The sequence below is a fragment of the Dermochelys coriacea genome, chromosome 5 (assembly GCF_009764565.3).
Source record: "Dermochelys coriacea isolate rDerCor1 chromosome 5, rDerCor1.pri.v4, whole genome shotgun sequence".
Lineage (NCBI taxonomy): Eukaryota > Metazoa > Chordata > Testudines > Dermochelyidae > Dermochelys > Dermochelys coriacea.
In genome coordinates, this window is record NC_050072.1 from 52,540,811 (window position 1) to 52,565,138 (window position 24,328).

Sequence of the window (24,328 nt, forward strand, 5' to 3'; positions counted from 1 at the left end):
GTGGCTATACTTCAAGAAAAAAGCTTCAAAAACAGACTCCAACGAGAGACTGCTGAATTGGAATTAATTTGCAAACTGGATACAATTAACTTAGGCTTGAATAGAGACTGGGAATGGATGAGTCATTACACAAAGTAAAACTATTTCCCCATGGTATTTCTCCCTCCCACCCCACCCCCCACTGTTCCTCTGATATTCTTGTTAACTGCTGGAATTAGCCTACCTGCTTGTCACCATGAAAGGTTTTCCTCCTTCCCCCCCCTGCTGCTGGTGATGGCTCATCTTAAGTGATCACTCTCCTTACAGTGTGTATGATAAACCCATTGTTTCATGTTCTCTGTGTGTGTGTATATAAATCTCTCCTCTGCTTTTTCCACCAAATGCATCCGATGAAGTGAGCTGTAGCTCACGAAAGCTTATGCTCTAATAAATTTGTTAGTCTCTAAGGTGCCACAAGTACTCCTTTTCTTTTTGCTTAAAAAGAGACTATTTACCTCACATGCACATTGTTCAAAATCTCTGCCCTTCATTAAAATAGCAGATTAATTTTTTTGAAAAAAGAAAAGGAGCCACAACTACTCCTTTTCTTTTTGCAAATACAGACTAACACAGCTGCTACTCTGAAACCTGTCATTATGCAAGGCACTGAATTTAACCGTATGGAATGGAAATCTATTAATTTTTTTGAGTTAACTGATTGTTGGTTTGTTTTTTTTTAAGGGCTGTTGATCAATCACGCTTAATCGCACTGTTAAACAATAAAATACCAATTGAAATGTATTACATTTTTGGATGTTTTTTCTAAATTTTTAAATGTATTGATTTCAATTACAACACAGTATACAACGTGCACAGTGCTCACTTTATATTACCTTTTATTACAAATATTTGCACTTTAAAAATGGCAAACAAAAGAAATAGTATTTTTCAATTCACCTCATAGAAGTACTGTCATGCAATAGTTTTATCGTGTAAGTGCAACTTACAAATGTAGCTTGTTTTTGTTTTTGAGTGCAAGTTTGTTTACATTTGCAGGAGATAATGGGGCCCGCTTCTTATTTACAATATCACCTGAAAGTGAGAACAGACATTTGCATGGCACTTTTGTAGCTGGCACTGCAAGGTATTTACGTGCCAGTTATGTTAAACATTCATATGCCCCTTCATGCTTTGGCCACCATACTAGAGGATGTGTCCATGCTGATGGTGCTCATTTAAAAAATAATGCATTACTTACATTTGTGACTGAACTCCTTGGGGGAGAATTGTATGTCTCTTGCTCTGTTTTACCTGCATTCTGCCATATAGTTCATGTTATAGCAGTCTCGGATGATGATGACGACCCAGCACATGTTCTTCTTTTTAAGAACACGTTCACTGCAGATTTGTAGGGTGACCAGATATCCCAATTTTTATAGGGACAGTTCTGATATTTGGGACTTCTTTTTTTATATGGGCTCCTGTTACCCTTTACACCCTGTCCCGATTTTTCACACTTGCTATCTGGTCACCCTACAGATTTGACAAAACACAAAGAAGGTTCCAAAGATAGCTACATCACTTGACCCAAGGTTTTAGAATCTGAAGTGCCTTCCAAAATCTGAGCAGGATGAGGAGTAGAGCAGGCTTCACAAGTCTTAAATGAGCAACACTCAGATGTGGAAACTACAGAATCCAAACCACCAAAAAAGAAAATCAACCTTTCTTCTGGTGGCATCTGACTTGGATGATGAAAATGAACATGTATCAGTCCACACTGCTTTGGACGGTTATTAAGCAGAACCCGTTATAAGCATGGACGCATGTCCTCTGGAACAGTGGTTGAAGTATGAAGGGACATGTATATCTTTCATGCATCTGGCACATAATATTTTGCAATGCCAGCTGCAATAATGTCATGGAAACGCCTGTTCTCACTTTCAGGTGACATTGTAAACAAGAAGCAGGCAGCATTATCTCCTGCAAATGTAAACAAACTTGTTTGTCTGAGTGATTGGCTGAACAAGAAGTAGGACAGAGGGGATTTATAGGCTCTAAAAATTAACATTGTTTTTTGAATGCAGTTATTTTTTGCGCATAATTCTACACTTGTAAGTTCAACTTTTCATGGTAAAGAGATTGCAATATAGTACTTGTATTAAGTGAATTGAAAAATACTATTTCTCATTTTTTACAGTGCAAATATTTGTGATTAAAAACAAGTATAAAGTGAGCACCATACACTTTGTATTCTGTGTTGTAATTGAAATATATTTTAAAATGTAGAAAATATCCAAAACTATTTAAAATAAATGGTATTCTAGTGTTTAACAGTGCGATTAATAGCAATTAGTTTTTTAATTGTTTGACAGCCCTGCTTTTTTATTAAGAGGTTATATGTGAAGATGTTATGGCTTATTATTCTAAACATCAATATTTGTAATGTATTGCATTTTGACTACTCTGAAAAAAAGAAATGACAGTTAAGGAGTATACAGATTCAACATATAAAGAAAAATATATTTAATTAACAAAACATCCCATGAAAGATGACAGGTAAGTACTAGTATTTCCATTGTATAGATGGAGGAAAATAAGCCATAAAGGTTAAATGACTTTCCCAAGGTCATGTATAGAATCAGTGGCAGAGTCATAATTAGAACAAAAAATGGCTGTCAGTCATTTGCTTATTCCAGTAGAACTCACTGCTTTAAATGCTATTAGGCCTTTACCACTACACCTTATGATCAGTGCTCTTTATAAATTCTACAAACAAACCCAGAATAACACAAGAGTTGAGACCTTTACTGTAAGGAAACAATGAAGAAAAAAAAATCTTCAAAATCTTGCTCTCCTGTTAAATATTTCTGACATCCTAAATTGTGTCTCTGTGGTCTTAAAGAAATAGGAATAGAATATATTGCGGCACTTAAACTAACTCTTTCAGATCCCAGACTTGGAGTCATTCAAGAAAATACAAAACAATCTTTTTTTTTTATAACTATCCCTATTTACAACACATCTGCTCAAATTGATAGCAATCAACATATAACTTGGAGGATGTAATAATCTGCAAACAGATGGATAGGACTCCTTTTGTAACTTGATATAGCAATAACTGATGCTGAAAGAGGTAAGTTTGTACATTTAAAACTAAAATGGATGTTATTTTTATCGAGGTAGCATCTAGACATGCCAACTAATATCAGAGCACCCTTGTGCTAGGTGCGGTACATACTGTGAAAGGGTCAGGCCAGATGGCTATGGGAGAGTAATAGAAAGCAGATATATTAGCCCCAAGTTAAGTAGGTCCCTTCTCTGGATAAGGTAACAGGGAAGGTTCCAGAACAAGCGGGAACTTTCTGGAGACCATTAAGACAGAAAGGCTGATTAGAACACCTGCAGCCAATGAAGAAGCTGTTAGACTCAATTAAGGCAGGCTAATCAGGGCACCTGGATTTAAAAAGGAGCTCACTTCAATTTGTGGTGTGCATGTAAGGAGCTGGGAGTGAAAACGCATACTGTTGGAGGACTGAGGAGTACAAGCATTATCAGACACCAGGAGGAAGGTCCTATGGTGAGGATAAAGAAGGTGTTGGGAGGAGGCCATGGGGAAGTAGCCCAGGGAGTTGTAGCTGTCACGCAGCTGTTCCAGGAGACACTCTAGACAGCTGCATTTCACAGGGCCCTGGGCTGGAACCTGGAGTAGAGGGTAGGCCCGAGTTCCTCCTAAACTTCCCAACTCCTGGTCAGATACAGGAGGAGTTGACATCAACTGTGGGTTCACAAAAATGGCCAAACTAAGGGCTGCTGTGAAGCTCCAAGGCAAGCAAATCCACCAATAAGCGCAAGACCCACCAAGGTAGAGGAGGAACTTTGTCCCAATCCATGTAGACAGAAAGAAAGAATCTCTGTACTGAAGAGCTTACAGTGAAGACAAGTCAGAAAAAGTTTGATTGAAAGGAAGTATTGACCTCTCTCCATCTCAATTCCCCATGTGTAAAATGAAAGTAAGTGTTTGCACAGTGTATAGTACAATAGGTTCCTGGTTTGAGTCCTTGAGCTCTACTGCAGTACAAATAAATGTTAATAGACTTGCTCAGGGACACACACTTAGTCTGTAACAAAGACAGGCATTGACTCCAGATCTCCTGACTTCCAACCCAGTACTTTAACCACCAGCATCCTTCTTTTTAAAGCTTTAATAGAGAATAGCAGCTACGCAGACAGGATTAAAAATGTCCACATCAGCTACTTTCCATTGAAATTCTGTCCACAATGTTATCATACATTTCTTTTATACTCCAGTAATCACCAGTGAAACTAACTCAGATAGCCCCAACCTCTGGTAAAGCAGATATGGGCAAATGACCACAGAACTAAATGTTTGCATCATGTATACGTTTAAATTTAGTGGAAAAAAATCCATATACATTGATAAAAATCTTGATCTGTTATATCTGCAGAACTGGAATTAATTTGCAAACTGACATCATCAGATTAGGCCTAATTTCCCCAATACTAATTTCCCCTACTGTTACTCATACCTTCTTGTCAACTGCCTGAAATGGGCCATTCTTATGATCATTTCAAAAGTTTTTTCCTCCCTTGGTATCCTGCTGTTACTTGATTTGTCTGGAACCTAATCCTACCCTCTTCCCCCTGCTAAAGACAAGCAGCAAAAGGGTGGTCTTTCACAGCTGATTTTCACTGTCATCAGAGCAGCTGGGTGGGAACCAGCCCATGTAGCCTGATCATTCTCCCTGGAAAGAGATATTAAAGGCCTCTGTGTTTCAGCCATTGCAGGGGAGTCACTTCCCCCCTTCCCCCTGCATAACATGAACCTCTTTTGCTAGAAGTCTGTGAGCCCCATTTTGAATTAAACCTAAGTAACCTGAAAAATATATTATTTCATGTGAATAAGAACAGACAAGAAAATACTTGTATTACACACTTTCTTTTTTTGAGTAGATGGAAGAACACTACTACAGAAGGAGTGCTCAGTGTTGCAATGTATAAATAGCTCTAACTGAGAGCATAACAACAGCTCTGTCTCTGTGCTGTGAGTGAGGTGCCAGTTAGGTGCTTATTTCTTTATGCATGATTGGCTCCCTAAAATTATAATAATTGTAATGATTTCTATTGCTGTAATGCCCAAAATATGTTAGAAGCTGTACAAACCAAAGAGTATGTAGTTCCTTCCCAGAAGCGTTTATAATTTAAATAAACAATACAGACAGACAAATGTACATATAAAATGTCTGAGGTGATGTTAGATACACATCTGAGCCATTAACTTTTTTCTCCCTAGCCTTGACCATCACATCCCTCTTCTCCTTTGCCCAAGTCCTCCTCTGTCCAAGAGCTTGTTCCCATTGTGGCCACCTTCCACCACACGGAATCAATTCAGTGTTAGCATAGGAGCCTGGGAAGGAAAAAGGTGGCCATGTTAATGAGGGTGTCAGCTGCTGGGGGACCCTCTCATGGCCTCCCCTGCCATCGCTTGCAGCTTCTGGATGGGGATTGGCTGGTCTTTCCTCTACTGGGTTCTGATATGAGTTAGCTTTATAAAGTATCTTGTAAACCACTAAACTGTATCAAAACTAATGTCATGGGTGTTTTTAAAAAAACTTTTTTTAAACTCTGTTATCTAAACACAGACAATATCATTAAATCTAAAATGTGATCTTGTGTGCAGAATTCCTGAAAGCAGAGTCAGTGTAAAATAAGCAATTATGGTTGTTCAGTGACAATGTGAATTAATAAAACAGCTTTGTTATTTTGAAACTGAAGGATTAAATAATGACTAGTAAAGGATTCTTCATTATTTTTAAAAATTTCAGTGATACATCATCAGAACTGCACATTAATTCTCAGTGAAAGTATATTGGTTACACTATAACTGCTGCCCTTTTTAGAAGGGAGGGAAGCTAACTACTGTCTCCTGTTGATCACAAGACATAGACACAAGTTTGACAAGAACATCCAGGCAAATAATGTGACATCTTATTTTTGACAAACTGAGTAAGAGAATCAAATCTATGTTGGCATTAATTTTTGGGTGAAAGGTAAATTATTTAGGTTTTTAGCTTGTTTAAAAGAAATGCATTGTATCCTTCTTTTCATTCTCTTTCCCCCACTTCCTTCTCATTTTCCTTGTTTTTGGGGAGAGAGGGCTAGCTCAGTGGTTTGAGCATTGGCCCAGGTTTGTGAGTTCAATCCTTGAGGTGGCTATCTAGGGCAAAAATTGGGGATTGGTCCTGCTTTGTGCAGAGGGTTGGACTAGATGCCTCCTGAGGTCCCTTCCAACCCTGATAGTCTATGATTCCCTTCTGTCTGTTCTGAAGCACCTCCTGAAAGTGAACAAAGCTCTTCTGCTAGAATAACTGCAGAATGTTTGGTTTCAGAGTAGCAGCCGTGTTAGTCTGTATTCGCAAAAAGAAAAGGAGTACTTGTGGCACCTTAGAGACTAACAAATTTATTAGAGCATAAGCTTTCGTGAGCTAAAGTAAAACTATTTCCCCATGGTATTTCTCCCCCCCACCCCACCCCACCCCCCACTGTTCCTCTGATATTCTTGTTAACTGCTGAAATTAGCCTACCTTGCTTGTCACCATGGAAGGTTTTCCTCCTTTCCCCCCCCTGCTGTGGGTGATGGCTTATCTTAAGTGATCACTCTCCTTACAGTGTGTATGATAAACCCATTGTTTCATGTTCTCTGTGTGTGTGTATATAAATTTCTCCTCTGTTTTTTCCACCAAATGCATCCGATGAAGTGAGCTGTAGCTCACGAAAGCTTATGCTCTAATAAATTTGTTAGTCTCTAAGGTGCCACAAGTACTCCTTTTCTTTTTGCGAATACAGACTAACACGGCTGCTACTCTGAAAGCTCACTTGTGTCTATACTTTGCTTCCAAACTGAACTGAGAGAAACAGTGTAGGAGTCTACCATTGTAAACAAGTAAAACACAAATACTGTGACAGTTACTTTGGGGTCAAGACTCAAGAAGCAAAGCAAATTAAGTCTATAGATGTTTTTAATACTCTAATAAACAGTTCTACCACCTCATTTTCTTTGCTTTATGGTCCTATTTTCTTCTTTCATCTAAACATTATAAGCTATAAATTGGAGTTTTATCTGCCTTTCCTGAAGAGAGTAAGAAGCTGAAACAGTGTCCTTATTGCTGGCAATGTTTGAAAAACTCCCAGCCAGTCAGAAGTGATGTATTGTATTAGCCTATCAGAGCAAGATTTGCCTATATTGAGAAATAGTCTCAGAGGCTGAGCTTCCCAAAGGAGCCAAATACAGTTATATTCTCTATTTATATTAAATTCCATTAGGAATTGTGTGCCTATACCCTTAACCTCCTTTGAGGATCGCAACTAGAATGATTTTGCAATCCCCGCTCTCTGATTAGCTGAAGATGGGTGTCTGCTAATCACATTCAGTTGTGGAATTGCCACAAGCACTGGGCAGCTGAGCAGGGATTGAATTGGTCTCTGGTTCCTCTTTTGTTCCAGACTTTTACCTGGTGCAAGTTGCTTCCCCCTTTGTAGCTCAGTTCAAGTGAATATTCAGTATAGGGATTTGTATACTATAGTCTTGATGATTATGAAAATCAGACACTTGTGACCAAAGTACAAGGAATTGAATAATTGAGGAAATGGTCACAGTTATGTATCAATAATTATAGTTCATTCCTACACTTTGATTTTCTGAGACAATTCTATTTCAGTACAATACATAATAATATTAATATGTATCTTCAGCCTGCTGTTAATGTTTAAAGGCATAATGTATACTATGCCTGACAGCTTCTTAGAGACACAAGGTGGTTGAGTTAATATCTTTTATTGGACCAGCTTCTGTTGGTGAGAGAGACAAGCGTTCGAGCTACCTGGAGCTCTTCCTCAGGACCTTTTGCCCACAACAATGTGAAACTTTGTGGGGTTGCCTGGTTCTCGCCCTCTCTTATAAATAAACATTCCAATGAATTATTGGTCATGTAGTTGGAGAATTCTAAGTATTTGCATAATTACATACTGCGTATAGCATATGTATTTGTATAAAATATTAATGTAGTTGATTGAAGTAAAAGGTTGCAGAAGTGCAAGGGTTTGATCTTCCTTGACCCTTCAGGAAATGTGAGTTACCCTCAGAATGCTAGCAAAGCATACAGTCAGTCAAATTAATTAGAGGTATACTTAATTCGCTTCTGCTGGAGTCTGACAGGTCCCGCTTCAGTGAGTTCTTTTTGTATTTCAGTTAAACATTCTAACCCACAGAATTTAGAAGCAGAAATGTCACATTTCTTATCAGTTCTGAAAACTTTAATCTGACAATACCTAGTGGCTAGATTCTTCTTTCAAGGTTTCAGAGTACTATAGAATGCTTAGAAATTAAAAAAAATTGTATGATGTGCCATGGGAATTATTTAGTCATTTTATTTACATAGCTTGTACTTTTAAAGTAATTATAGTCAATTAGGGAGACAGACTAAAACTAATGTTATAAAAGCAGGACTGGCATTCTCCCCAAAAGATGGTACCTTCTTTACGCTTGAAACGAGAGGAAAAGCAAAGTGATTCTCCTTTGTTTGTTTGTTTAAGTAAGCCTAGGAGAGGTCAGAGCTACATTTCCCTTTATAGCTAATTATTGTTTCTGTTACCTCTCCCTTCTCCATCCATAATTGTTTCAGTTTAAGTTAATTTATCAGGATTCCCATCACAGGAATTATGATCAAAATATGCTTTTTAAAATTTTCTTTTACATTGGAAAATTAAATTTTCTTTTAGTATACCACATCACAAGTGCACCTCCACTCAGTTCTGTTCCATCAGTTAATTAGGCCAAATTCTGCTTTAAGACACCGGTGTAAATTAAGCGTAACTCTACTGATTTCATATAAATTACTTTGGATTTATATTGCTGTTAATGAGAGCAGAATTTGGCCCAACTATATTCATAAATCACATGGCGAAATCTGCCAAATTTGAAATTTGCCTACTTCACTTGAAAATATGTGTGGATCTCTGCAGACTGCATGATTCTGCTCTTTGAGATGCAACTAACTGACTGTGACCAGGATTTTCTGATTTGTACTTCTCTGAAGCATGACCACTCATGGTCTCAGCCTCTCCCTGGTAGCACTAGCTTTTCTAGTGCCTGTGCCATTCTGCTATTTTGAGCTGGCTCCTGCACAGGAGCCCCAGGGAGGGAAGTCTTCATGTGCTCTCTCCACTCCTCTGTGTGCACCCAGACGGACTTCAGAGTAGCAGCCGTGTTAGTCTGTATTCGCAAAAAAGAAAAGGAGGACTTGTGGCACCTTAGAGACTAACAAATTTATTTGAGCATCAGCTTTCGTGAACTACAGCTCACTTCATCGGAGTGTAGTTTTACCTGCAAATGCCTCTCACTCTGTTCTAATCTGGTATTTTTAATCCTCCACTTTGCTTTCCTTCTCCCTACTCTGTTAAAACTCTTTCTCCATCTCCCTCCCAAATGCTCTCCCCATTTCTCTGAAATTACGTCTTTCCTTTTACCGTCCTGTGTATCAATCCCTCGTCATCCCCTCTCTCCACCATTATTTCAATATTTCCACCACGGTATCGCTCTTTCCCTCGCTGTCAGGGGAAGATTTACCGTGAAACACACAGTGACCCGGCATGGGGCCCCCCAACAACAGGGGGCCCTAGGGCCGGGCACTCTGGCAGCTCAGCACCGTCACACCCCCTGCGGGGGGGTTGCGGGAGTCGAAGCTGTGGGGAGCAGGGAGGGAGGCTCACCCGCAGCCTCAGGGGAGCAGGCGGGAGGTGCGGGTGGCGGGAGCACGGCGAACATGGGCCGGAGGACTCCGGAGAAGCACAGGGCAGCCGTGCAGCCGGCCGGAGAGAAGCGGCGCTTTGAAGGGGAAACTTCAGTGGCTTCCCCTGAGTCCTCCAGCCCGGGCTCGCAGGGCCGGATGCAGAAAGGTGGCAGGTCTTTAGGGGCTGCAGCCCACTGCTCCGGGGCCCACTTAGCCCTGAGCTGCAGCCTTAAAGCCCTGGCCTCCCGGCCCTGCCTGATGGGGGAGAGAGACAGCTCTGAGAATGGCGGCCAATAGGGGCTGTGGGGGGCGGTGCCTGCGGGGAAGCACAGGGCCGCACAGAGCCACCTGAACTTCCCGCACCTGCACCCCACCCGCCAAACGGGAGCTGCCCCTGGTAAGTGCTCTGCACCCCAGCCCTGAGCCCCCTCCTGCACCCTAACTCTTGGCCAGACCCCCCATCCCCAGCCTGTTCCTGCACCCTAACTCCCTCCCAGACCTTGTACCCCAACCCTGAATGCCCTCCCACACCCTAACTCCCTCCCAGATCCTGCACCCCCAACCCCAGGAGGAGAATGCAAGGGGAAAAAAAGAAAAGAAAGGGGGGGGCAGGAGATAAGAGAGAATGGCCCCCCCGGGGGTGGGGAATGAAGCTGAGCACAGGGCCCCACTAACTCTAACTCCGCTGCTGTTCACCTTTATTCCCACCCAACCAGGGCCGTCCTTAAGATTTATGGTGCCCTAGGCGGGATTATTAAACTGGTGCCCCTATGCCTGACTTGCTCTTAGCAACACAAACATAAGTTTACAGTATTGAAAAACTTTCCACATGCACTTTATTAAAAACAGTTAACTTAATTAAGCACACTGTAATGCGGGTGGACTAGCACCAAAAAAGTAGCACTATAGAAAAAATTCTCATTTATTGTTAGAATGATGCAAATAATATAATTTTTTAAATTTGTCAACGTTTTATTGAAAATTTCTATGAAGAGGTATTGAAACAAGGATTTGTTTTTAATTAAAAGTGATCTTTCTGGCTTTTTTGGCTGCAAAATCAGTAATAATGTCATCATATGACAAAGACAAAGTTTTGTTCTTTTGCAAGAATAGCAAGACCAATCAATTGTTCCTGACTCATTGTAGAATGGAGATAGTTTTAATGAGCTTTACTTTTGAGAAACTCCGTTCTCCTGATGCTACTGTTACAGGAATTGTCAGTAGAATACGAGTGGCAATGTACACATTAGGATATATGTCAACAAGTTTGCTGATATGAACAAACTGCACAATGTCCGTCAACGATCTTTGCATGTGGCAACATTGATGACAATGTACTCAATTCTTCGTACAGTTCAAGTCCATTTAAATCAAAACTATCACCGTGCTTCAGGAGGCTCTCTAGGTTCTTGCACTTTGTCATTTGCTACTCTTGTTTTCCTAGTTCATTGAATTTAGTTATGTCATACTAAAATGCAAACTGTTCATGGTGTGCTTGTAAGGTATTAAACCTTTCATCAACAGCAGATACTGCTTTATCCATCACAACATTAAAAAACTCAACCTCAAATTTCTTTTCTGGATTGTCTATGGGCTCATCTGCGCCTTCATAGTCCGCTTGCCGTTTTTTCCTTGAAACTCGTGTCACTTTAGCCATAGAAATTTTGGTTCTACACGGAGTGCCTGTGCAAGCTCTCTTGCTGTAACCTGTGCTTCTTTGAATCCATTTTCTCTGTATTTCACTAAAAAGTCTCGTGTGTTGTTTAGTAAGGTAAGTGTTGAATCAGGCTGCATCATTGGACTCTGCATTATTTTGCTTACACTTGAGATTTTAACAAGAACGTCATACCAGATTACGACAGATGTTAGAAACTTGAAGCTGGATATTTCAGAGGCCAATGACTGTGCTTCACTTTTAGCTTTTGGATCTCTGGCTTCTTCCAAAATAGCAACCAGTGCTTTGTAAACTTCCTCAGATTGATATCTCAACGTTTTTGCACTTTCTACTCTGCTTTCCCAGCGTGTCTCAGATAAAGGCTTAACAATAATACATTGACATGTGCTTTGAATATTTGCCATTGTTGAGTGGAAGCTGAAAAGAGCAAGTAAATGCGTTGCAGCAAACCAAAAAAAGAAATAGCTTCTACAGAAGACTTGGCCATATCACACAAAATCAAATTAAAGCTGTGGCATGCACACGGAACAAAAAAGGCTCGTGGATTTTCTGCCAGCAATCTAGCTTGCATGCCAGACATGCATCCTCTCATATTGGCACCATTATAATATCCTTGTCCTCTAATGTTCATGACGGACAATCCTATTCATTTTAGTTCATCAAGGAGAGCTTGAAGAAGTCCAAAACCTGTAGTGTCCTTTACGTCTAAAAATGTGATAAATGATTCCTTAATTGTAATCTGTGCTGAATCACTAATGTCGACAAATCTCACTACTAACGACATCTGTTCTTGATGACTTATGTCCGGAGTGCAATCTAGAATTACGGCAAAATATTTTGCCAAAGTAATCAATGAAACAATTTTGTCTCTCACTTTATCGTTCATTAGCATGATCAGTTCATTTTGAATTCTTGGTCCCAAATAGTGGTCATGTATTTCATTTTCAGTTACTCTTCGGAGATGTTCACTCATCACTGTGTCAAATTTTCCCAGCAGTTGTACCAGGCCCAAAAAATTGCCATTTTTGGGCTGGAATAATTTCTCAACGCTTTCTCTAAAAGCAAGATTGTTTGTTGATAGATATTCAACAGTAGATAATAGATGTTCAAGAACACGACACCAATGCTGCTTCTCTGACTCCAGCAATCTTTGATTTTGAGCATCAAGAGTTGTCTGATTTTTTTAACCTTACACTCAGCTCACACCATTTGTGCATACTTTCAATTTGATGTTGTGCCTTTTCATGTTGCGGTAATATGTGACTAAGATTTTTCCAATTATTAATACCCATGGTTGCTATCTTAAAATTGCAACTATTGAAAAGCTTGCATGGGAAACAAAATACAGCATCCTTGCATTTAGAGTACACAAGCCACCGTCTGTTGACAATTTCACCATTAGAAAGTCTTTTGTAGTAATTTGTTTTCTGTGAATTTCCTACCTCTAATGTGTTTAGGATAGTCAAGACCTTTTATTCTTCCAGTAGAATAAAGTATAATGGCACGGAATTCGTTGTTTAAAGATTGCGGCCATGTGCCAATGTCAGCTATATCCCATGCTAGTACAGTTTCAAGTGTTGTAATTTCTTATTTTGTGTCTGCATCTGTTTCAAATGATTCTTCTGTGTGTTGTTGCATTTCTTGAGCTTTGTCTGCATAAATATTTTCTTCGGCAGTTAGTTGATGATCTTGATCAACGTCGTTGTTTTCATGATGTACAAACTTAAGTATAGAACACTTCTGTACTTGTACAGCTAATCCTGTTTCATCCATCCACTTTCTTTTTTGTGACCCGGAAAGTTGTTTTCAATATGACATAACTTGTAAGGGTGTTTTTTAAAGAAATAACTGTTTAAATTATCAGATTATCAGAAGTATTATTTAAAATAACTAATATAGGATAGTCATGAGTCTGTGACCTTGAGCTAGTGTGAAGACCCCTTACAAGGTGCTCCACCCTGACTGAGACACAGTAGAGTTGAAAACCCATGTCATTTTTACAAAGCCACATTTTAGTTCTAAATGTATAGTGGGCATCAGTCTTAATGTTAGTTACAACTCTATATCAACCTTATACTGTAAACAGATTAATGGCATTATCCAGTTTAATAAACTGGGTTTCCAAACAGTGGCAAAATATAACCCTAGTTTTACTCCTAGGTAAAGCACAAAGTGCCCAAAATGAAGTCAGCACAGAATCATCTCATCTAGATTAAATGTTACAGAAGTCCTATTGTGCCTTTCTTTTGTTTGGAAAGACGTTAGCAATAGCAGCACATTTTGGGCACTGCCAGAAATACATGATAAATCATTGCCTCTAAAGTTCCATCAAAAACTGACATTTTCACAGCTCTAGTGTGATCTACTGCACAGATTCTTCACAAGGGTGTGTACTTGGCCTTTTTAACTCATATTAACCGTGTATTTACTTTATGAAAGTTGGACAAAGCATTAGAAAACGTAAGACATTGGCTGCCCAACCTCTGGGCTGGCAAAAGCTATACTGACTCACTGGGGAAAAAAACAAGAGAATTTTAGTACAACTCTATACACTAGTAAGGAGATGAGCATATTACAGTTGTCGGAAGGCTCTATTTAGCAGTAACAGGCTATAGGAAAGCCAGTCAACATTTTTTGTTTCTCTGATGAAAACTGGCCCACTCCCTGCCCCAAACCAAACTTGTCACAAATAATTGTGAACAACTTAATTTTCTGTTTTGGGCTAGGATATTGATTTTTAAAAAAAAATATTGAAATTGGATTCAGGATTGTTAGCATGCATTTTTGGTAAACAAAGTTTGTTAAATGACAATCTAAATGGCAACACAGAACTGCTTTCATGCTTGGCTCACTCACACCCCAGCCTGCTGGTCCAACAGCTGCAGTAGAGGAGATAGATGGAAAACTGCAGTACCCCAAAATCCACCTCTTGGGGGGGCAGAGTGACCCAACATCTCTCACCTTGTTTCTTCCCTCCCCTTTCATATCTCTCTCCACTTTTTCTTTCCATACTCTCTCTCCTCCTCCTCCTCCTTCAGCCCCTCACAGATTTCTGTCCTGTTGCCCTCTCCTGTGGTTTCTGCACATAGGATCCTCACTGTAAAGCCTCTTATCTGCCCACAAGGTGAGGTGAAATGAAAGATTTAACACAGTGTATCTTCATACTTATAGCCAGTGTTGATATTGGCTGAATCAGGAAACAACTGTGGGACCAGTAAAGGGTTCTTATGTGGAAACACTGCTTTGGAGACAGCTGAATGGGGGATCAGTTGGCCTCCTTTCTTCCCTCACTCAAAAATGGTATCCTAACTGCAGGGTTCTTCAGGGCTGACTAGAATTGCCCGTAGGTGTGAACTGAGCACAGATCCCCAAAAATACCGAGCCCTATCTCCAATGTGTAGCATATCCTTAGGGGTCAGCCTTGCTTGCCAAAACCTTCTGGAGATGCTTTCCATTCTTCTGCCTCTTCAAAGCATAATATTATGTAACAAAATATTAGAATAAAATAAGAGTCTAATTAAATTATTTCAAATGTATTCAGTAAAGGCTGTCCTGGGGGAGTTGTGTTACATTTATCCTGACAACCCATACCACTCCTCCTCCTTTTCACATGGTAATCACAGGACCCTGATGCCAACCTACTAACTGGCTTCTTTGAAGTTGCCTGAGAATTATTTAGAAAGCTGGCTGGCTCCATTTATGAGCGCTAAAGTGATGTGAGAGTTATTTGTATATAAAGCATTTAGGGTTATGCTGAAGTCAGATAATCTGACTGCAAATGGATTCCCTGTAAAGATTCTTCCAGAGTTCTCCATGTCTGGTATCTACATACTTATCTCCTGTCCACCCTCCTCATCACTGTAGTATCCAAATATGTCCCAGGTCAATTAGATTTCCATGCTGACATCACTAGAGGATTTTGTGGAGTCTTTTGCTTCTCTCTGTCCCCTGTTTATAGGATGCTCTCCTTGGGGTATTTAAAAGAAGACTATTTCCACATGTGTGTGTGGAAGTTACATAAAAGAGAAATTATTCTAAAGGCCCTCCTACATTCTTGCATCCTTGTCAGAACTGTGTAGGTCATTTTCTATATTTTGCTATATGATCAGATCTGTGTATTTCTAATGCACACATCACCATAGTATCTAAGCAGTATTTTCCTTGCTTCACACTTTCTACTCATTCAGTCTCCATCCTCCTAGCCAATGGTTATAAACCCATCAACTACTCTGCTCCTTAATCACAGATGGATTACTTGAGTGACATGAGACATTTCCTCTCCTATCGAGACTAAGGCCTGGTCTACAGTACGCGGTTATTTTGGAATTAGCCGAGTTACTTCAAAATAAAACTGATTCCGTCTGCACGACCAGTTTTTTCGATTTAAAGGGCTCTTTAATCCGATTTCTGTACTCCACGTCGGCAAGTGTAGTAGCACTAAAATCGAGATTGCAGTTCCGGGTTACAGGTACTGTGGATGCAATTCGACGTTATTGGCCTCCGGGAGCTATCCTAGAATGCTCCCTTGTGACCGCTCTGGACAACACTCTCAACTCTGATGCAACCGTGTAGGCAGTGAAAGCCCCAGGAACTTTTGAATTTCCTCTTTGGTCACCATCAGCACAGGTGACCATCAGCACGGTCCACCATCACAGGCAACCATGCACAGTCCACCATCACAAGAGACCACGCAGTCCTGGATTCGTAGATGAGCTCCAGCATGGTCTGAACGGGAGGTACTGGATCTCATCGCATGTTGGGGAGACAAATATGTTATGGCAGAACTACGTTCCAAAAAAAGAAACACAAATACATACGCTGAAGTCTCCAGGGCCATGACAGAAAGAGGCTACTCCAGGGATGCAGAGCAGTGTCGTACAAAAATCAAGAAGCTCAGGCAAGTGTACCAAAATGCAAGGGAGGTGAATGGGTGCTCTGGGTCACAGCCCCATACATGCCGCTTCTACCATGAGCCGCATGCAATTATGCGGGGTGATGACACCACTACCCCAACGCTGTCCTTGGACACGTGCAAGGGGGGGGTAGCACGGCACGAGGAGGATGAGTTTTTGGAGGATGAAGAGGAGGAGGAGGAGGACAATGCACAGGCGGCAAGTTTGAAATCCGTTTCCCCCCCCAGCCAGGAACTATTCTTAACGCTGGAACCAGTAGCCTCCCCCCACTCCCAAGGCATGCTCCCAGACCATGACTCTGGAGAAGGCACTTCTGGTGAGTGAGAGCTTGATCAGAGCCACGCGATGGGGGGAGGAGGGAAACCCAGCTGCGCTGAGCTGTTCGTGTTTAGTTTAAAGGGCTCATCCCTGCTCAGAGCCTCATTGGAGCCACCCGGTGGGTGGGGGGGGGAGGGTGTTGTGTGAAGCAAACATCCCAGAGAGCCTGCAGGCCCTCCTTTTATATGGCAAAACCACCAGGCATTGCTTGCTATGGGAAAGGGGGCCCGGCAGTTTGAAAGCATTGAAATGAATGCAGAAGAAGCAGAACCCCGCGTGCCCCTAGGGCTTACCACGGCTGCCTGCAAGCTGAATTCTGTTGCCCAGCCTCATGTGATGGCTTACTCACCCCAAAGTGGCAGGCACTTCAGTATAAGAGGCAAAATGTAACCTTGTACAGAAAGAGCATGTGCTGTGTACTATGCATTGCCTGTTTCACTGAGAAAGAGTGTCCCCTTTGTTCTCTAAAATGTATCTTTTAAAATACTATCCTCCCTTTTTCTCCTTCCGCAGCAAGTGCAAATGTTTCAACACAGCCCCTATCTACTCCATCCCAGAGGCTGGTCCAGATTAGAAGGTGGAAAAAACAAACTCGGGATGACACGTTTGCTGAGCTCATGCAGTCCTCTCGCACTGATAGGGTCCAGCTGAATGCGTGGAGGCAAACAATTGCGGAGTCACGTAAAGCGTTACATGAATACAAAGAGAGGAGGGACGCATGCGATGAGAGCAGGCAGGATGCTATGGTCAAGCTCGTGGGGGAGCAAACTGACATGCTCTGCTGTATGGTGGATCTAATGCGGGAAAGGCAGCAAGACCACAGACTGCCACTGCAGCCCCTGTATAACCGCCCTCCCACCTCCCCAAGTTCCATAGCCTCCTCACCCAGACGCCCAAGAACAAAGGGTGGGGGGAGGCTACGGGGAACCACAGTCAACCCCAGAGGATTGCACAAGCAGCTGAAAGCTGACATATCCTAAATTTTGATTTGGTTTCTGGACTTTTCCTTCCCTCCTCCTCCACTCCCCAACCCAATACCCCCCCATCCCCCATCTAGCTTCTGATTTCTCTCAATGTTTTGTGTAACAAATAATAATGAACAGTTTTTAAACAATTTATTTCCTTTTATATATATAGGGGATGGATAACTTTAAGAGAAACAAACACAACTGTCACACCGTACCCTGGCCAGTCATGAAACTGGCTTTCAAAGCTTCTCTGATGTACAGCGTGCCCTGCTGTGCTCTTCTAATTGCCCTGTTGTCTGGCTGTGCGAAACTGGCCGCCAGGCGAGTTGCCTCAACCTCCCATCCTGCCATAAATGTCTCCCCCTTACTCTCACAGATATTGTGGAGCAAACAACAAGCAGCAATTACAATTGGAATATTGGTTGTGCTGAGATCTAACCGAGTCAGTAAACTGCACCAACGCGCTTTCAAATGTCCAAAAGCACATTCTACCACCATTCTGCACTTGCTCAGCCTATAGTTGAACTGCTCCTTACTACTGTCCAGGGTGCCTGTGTACAGCTTCATGAGCCATGGCATAGGGGTAGGCTGGGTCCCTGAGGATAACTATAGGCATTTCAACATCCCCAACAGTAATTTTGTGCCTTCCTGCAGCTGTTCAAACAGACCAGAGTTCCTGAAGACACGAGCGTCATGCACCTTTCCCGGCCATCCCATGTTGATGTTGATGAAATGTCCCTTGTGATCCACCAGTGCTTGCAGCACCATAGAAAAGTACCCCTTGCAATTTATGTACTGGCCACCCTGGTGTTCCGGGGCCAAGATAGGGATATGCGTTCCGTCTATCACCCCGCCGCAGTTAGGGAACCCCAGCGCATTAAAGCCATCCACTGCAACCTGCACATTTCCCAAATCACTACCGTTGATAGCAGCTGGTCAATGATTGCATTGGCTACTTGCTGCACAGCAGATCCCACAGTAGATTTGCCCACTCCAAACTGATTCCCGACTGACCGGTAGCTGTCGGGCATTGCAAGCTTCCACAGGGCTATGGCCACTCGCTTCTCAACTGTGAGGGCTGCTCTCATTTTGGTGTCTTTGCACTTCAGGGCAGGAGACAGCAAATCACAAAGTTCCATGAAAGTGGTCCTACACGTACAAAAGTTTCTCAGCCACTGGGAATCATGCCATACCCACAACACTATGCGGTCCCGCCAGTCTGTGCTTGTTTCCTGGGCCCAGAATCGGCGTTCCACGGCATGAACCTGGCCCAACACCACCATGATCTCCCAAGCGCCACATGCCGTGCTTCTAAGAACGTCTGTGTCCATGTCCTCATCACTATCGTAATTGCACTGTCGTCGCTTCCTCACCCGGTTTTGCAGGTACTGCACATACTGCTGGATAATGCACGAGGTATTTACACTGGTCAAAACTGCAGCAGAGATCTGAGCGGGCTCCATGGCTATGGTGCCTGCATGGGTAATTGTGGAAAAAGGGAGCGAAACATAGGAGAGCAGAATGGCAGCGGAAGAGGTGCTGTTCGGTTCATGATAGCCGAAAAAAGGCGGGAAATGGTTGTGTTCTGTAGCTTTCACGGAGGCGGGAGCTCAGGAGAGACAACATGGAGAAGCTCGGTAGCATGGCAAGAGTGGGAGAGCAGAGTTGGCGGCGGAAACTGTGCTGCTCGGTTCATGATGGCTGAGCAGAGTTGGCAGTGGAAGCGTTTGATGAGGAAGAGAAAGGGTAAGTACTAGAAATTACATAGGAAGATGAGAGGAAATGTGAGGTGGATTCATAGTAGCAGGAGAGCAGCGGTGCACCGTCTGCTGAAAGCAGTATGGCATCTGCACGCCAAAAAGGCACAAAACGATTGTCTGCCGTAGCTTTCATGAAGGGAGGAGCAACTGACGACACACACCCAGAAACACCCGCGAGAATGTTTTTGCCCCATCATGCACTGGGAGCTTAACCCAGAATTCCAGTGGGTGGCGGGAACTGTGGGGTAGCTACCCACAGTGCACTGCTCCAACATTCGATGCTAGCCTCGGTACTGTGGACGCACTCCACCAAATTCACGTGCTTTAGTGGGGACACAGAAGACCAAATGTATAAAATCGCTTCCAAAAATTCGAATAGAATAATTTCGAAATAATTTCGTACTGTAGACAGAACCCTAAGCATACTGCCTACACGGTGCTCCCAATTCCTGCTGGCAGGGGTAGCGATCATAGAATCATAGAACTGGAAGGGACCTCAAGAGGTCATCTAGTCCAGTCCCCTGCACTCAAGGCAGGACTAAGTATTATATAGACCATCCCTGACAGGTCTTTGTCCAACCTGCTCTTAAAAATCCCCAATGATGGAGATTCCACAACCTCCCTAGGCAATTTATTCCAGTGTTTAACCACTCTGATAGTTAGGAAGTTTTTCCTAATGTTCAACATAAAACCTCCCTTGCTGCAGTTTAAGCCCATTGCTTCTTGTCCTATCCTCAGAGGTTAAGAACAACAATTTTTCTCCCTCCTCCTTGTAACAACCTTTTATGTACTTGAAAACTGTTGTCATGTTCCCTCTCAGTCTTCTCTTCTACAAACTAAACAAACCCAATTTTTTTCAATCTTCCCTCATAGGTCATGTTTTCTAGACCTTTAATCATTTTTGTTGCTCTTCTCTGGACTTTCTCCAATTTGTCCACATCTTTCCTGCAACTTAGCACCCAGAACTGGACACAGTACTCCAGCTGAGGTCTAATCAGCACGGATTAGAGCATAAGAATTAATTCTCGTGTTTTGCTTACAATACTCCTGCTCATACATCCCAGAATGATGTTCGCTTTTTTTGCAACAGCGTTACACTGTTGACTCATATTTAGCTTGTGATCCACTATGACTCCCCAGACCCTTTCCACAGTACTCCTTTCTAAGTAGTTATTTCCCATTTTGTATGTGTGCAACTGATTATTCCTTCCTAAGTGGAGTACTTTGCATTTGTCCTTATTGAATTTCATCCTATTTACTTCAGACCATTTCTCCAGTTTGTCCAGATCATTTTGAATTTTAATCCTATCTCCAAAGCACTTGCAACCCCTCCCAGTTTGGTATAATCCGCAAACTTTGTAAGTGTACTCTCTATGCTATTATCCAAATCATTGATGAAGATATTGAACAGAACTAGACCTAGAACCGATTCCTGTGGAACCCCACTCATTATACCCTTCCAGCATGACTGTGAACCACTGATAATACTCTCTGGGAATGGTTTTCCAACCAGTTATGCACCCACCTTATAGTAGTGCCATCTAGATTGTATTTCCCTAGTTTGTTTATGAGAAGGTCATGCGAGACCGTATCAAAAGCCTTACTAAAGTCAAGATATACTACATCTACTGCTTCATCCCTATCTACAAGGCTTCTTACCATGTCAAAGAAAGCTATCTTTGGTTGGTTTGGTTGGTTTGACACGATTTGTTCTTGACAAATCCATGCTGACTGTTACTTATCACCTCATTGTCTTCTAGGTGTTTGCAAATTGATTTCTTAATTATTTGCTCCATTATCTTTCTGGATCTGTAATTCCCCAGGTTGTCCTTATTTCCCTTTTTATAGATGGGTGCTATATTTGCCCTTTTCCAGTCTTCTGGAATGTTTCCTATCTTCCATGACTTTTCAAAGATAATTGCTAATGGCTCAGATATCTCCTCAGTTAGCTCCTTGAGTATTATAGGATGCATATCATCAGGCCCTGGTGATTTGAAGACATCCAACTTGTCTAAGTAATTTTTGACTTGTTCTTTCCCTATTTTAGACTCTGATCCACTGGCATTCACTATGTTAGACTTCCAATTGCGACCAACCTTCTTGGTGAAAACCGAAATGAAGTAATTAAGCACCTGTGCCATTTCCACATTTTCTGTTATTGTCTTTCCCCCTCATTGAGTAACAGGCCTACTTTGTCCTTAGTCTTCCTCTTGCTTCTAATGTATTTGTAGAATGTTTCCTTGTTACCCTTTATGTCCCTAGCTAGTTTGATCTCGTTTTTAGTCTTGGCCTTTCTAATTTGTCCCTATATACTTGTGTAGGGACAAAATTAGAATTGAACTTTGAACTCTGATTCCATATATGACAAAGCACCATTAATAAATTGTCTCTGCCTCTGTTTTTTTTAATCATACTAGCTTTATTGCTCATTCCAGTAAGCATTTTACCTATGCAATCTGTGCACGTAACGTGACAGCAAAATGGGTATGCTCCTCACTTCACTCTGAAAATACCTAGTCTGTCTCTTGTACATTTGGAAATATTGGTGATCTGTGAACACTGCTCATGACTGGCTAAGAATTGCACACATCCTGTTATTTGTTACCCTGTCTCCTGCACTCCACATCTCTCCCATTTGATTGTCTCATCCAGGTGCATATCTTTTAGATTGTCAGGACAGGAACTGACATTCTCTGTATGTCTGTACAGTGTCCAAGAAAATGAGGCCTCAATTTTCTTGGCTTCTTGGTGCTACTGCAATATAAATTTTAAATAAATAAATAAGGAGATTTTTTTTCTATAACAACTCTCAAATTTGGATCACAAGAAAAATCATTTTGAAATTCTGATAGTGACTTTGAGTTGATTAGTTTCTATGCTTACACTACATGAAAATTTTTATTAAAAGCACAAAGATAGATCAGATAGATAGATATTGGAAAGGTTTGAGTTTTAGAATATACTAGAGCTGTGTGTCCTGTCATGAAAGATTAAACCACTATAAAATTTTAAATTTGCCTTTGGAAAATTCAGAACTTCAATGAGCAATTAAGTTTTAATTAAACAAATTCCTTTTGTGATAATAAAGTAAGTGGCAGTGAAAAGCTTGATTTGGTGTTGTATGACAATATATTCTGATTTCTGACATGTGCAGCGATTTAAGTGAAGTCCATATATCAGCAAATCATCCAAATGCAAACGAATCTCCTATCAACAGAAAATAGAAAATACTAGAGAAAATCCATGTTGTGATATACCACATATACATTCATTCTGTTACAAAGTAATACGGCAAGTGAAAATTGAGAGGATTTGTTGGGAAAAAGCCTTCTAAAATTATAAAATTAGCAATTAGTGATTTATGTCTTCACACTGAATATTATTGGCACTTTTACTATTCACCTCTTCTCAATACATTTTAAATGTATCAAATTATCTATCTAGACCTTATAGTGTGCTCATCACCATGGCAGCTGAGTACCTAAATTAGATCTTTTTTTTTTTTTTTGGTTAACACAAAACTAGCAAAATAGAAATAGACAAACCCTGTGTTTTTGTTTTGAATTTTACTTTGGTTTACTACTTCAAAATTACAAAGTGTGATCAGTGTGCTGTCACAGGCCAAATACTGAAAAACAAGAACATGGGGAAATGTAAGAAGAAAGGTAAATCAATATATATATGGAAAAGAAGACTACTGAACATAAATTACATCAAATATCTTTAGTACAAAAATTGCTTCTTTTCTGAATAACAACAATCTTCCTGCTTCTTAGATTTAAACAATTTCCTTAATTAGACACTAGATAGCTGCAGGTGAGACACCTACATAAGTGGCTTGATTCAGCTTGGTTGGTGCAGGCAGAGGCAAATAAAATCCTTGAGCCAGAGAGGGGGAAGGTGGAAGCCAGCGCATCACAGATCAGGTATATAATTGTTTTTATTTTGTATTTTAGCACAGAGCATGAGTCTAGAGCTATAAAAGTTATACAGCTGCAGGCCTGATCCAGAGACCATGGAACTCAGTGAAACTCTTTCCATTGATTACAATTGGTCTGGTTATAAAGAGTGTCCAGGCCCCAAAGAGTTTACAGATAGACTTAGACAATTATCCCTGGTAAGGCAAGCAGTATGTGCACTGCCACCTTCCTTTAGGCATTATGCTGGGAATGGCAACTTTAAATTGTGACACAGGAGTTCTGCCAGCAGTTTCTGCTCCAAGGGTGACAATGTCATCTCCTGGCCACCCTGACTTCTCCCCAATCAGTGTTACCCACTTTAGAGGCTGTGCTGGCTGGCTGCAGGCCACCCTAATGAAGGGGTGGGGATTTGTAGTTGCCTTGCAATGCCAGAAACCCCTTTCAGGTGAACTTGCCACTGCTGAGGTCACTGCAAAACCCAACAAAATCCAGGATTAAAGCTAGTCCTGAGAGCATGTACATTCATTCTGTACTTCACCATAAATAGATTTTTCCAGCTATCTGAGGAGTGCCATCTTGTGGAAATTTCTATTGATCCATATAAGAGTTGTTTGTTTCTAGGCTATACTGTAATTGAGTATTTAAGCAATTGTTAAACCAGTAAAGTCTATTCCATACTGCACCTGACATACACACAATGAGTTTCCATCCTGATTAACCAATTAAAATAAAATACTAAATCTGTATTTTTTTTAAAAAAAAGATAATGTTTCTAGATGTAATAAAACAAATGTCATGACAGTAGGAATAATTATTTTATAATTAAACTAATTGATTCACTGTGACTTTAAAAGTACATATTTTGGACAGACAATATTTGAACAAGTCTGTCTAGTTGATATTGCATAGCAGGTGAAAATCCTGTCCTTATTGAAGTAAATGGAAAAACTCCCCCATTGACTTCCATAGGTCAGAATTTTACCCAGCAT

At 41.2% G+C, this 24,328-nt stretch overlaps 1 protein-coding gene and 1 long non-coding RNA gene across 2 annotated transcripts in view; one reads left to right on the forward strand and one right to left on the reverse strand.

The window, feature by feature from the left end:
• Positions 1-24,328, forward strand: part of RASGRF2 (Ras protein specific guanine nucleotide releasing factor 2) — a 225,546-nt gene that overhangs the window by 176,689 nt on the left and 24,529 nt on the right.
• On the reverse strand, positions 11,456-12,557 carry LOC122460381. The gene is made up of 3 exons (XR_006281646.1): positions 12,430-12,557; positions 12,164-12,165; positions 11,456-11,743 (listed from the first exon to the last, which is right to left on the reverse strand). It is a non-coding gene; the product is annotated as an uncharacterized LOC122460381 (long non-coding RNA).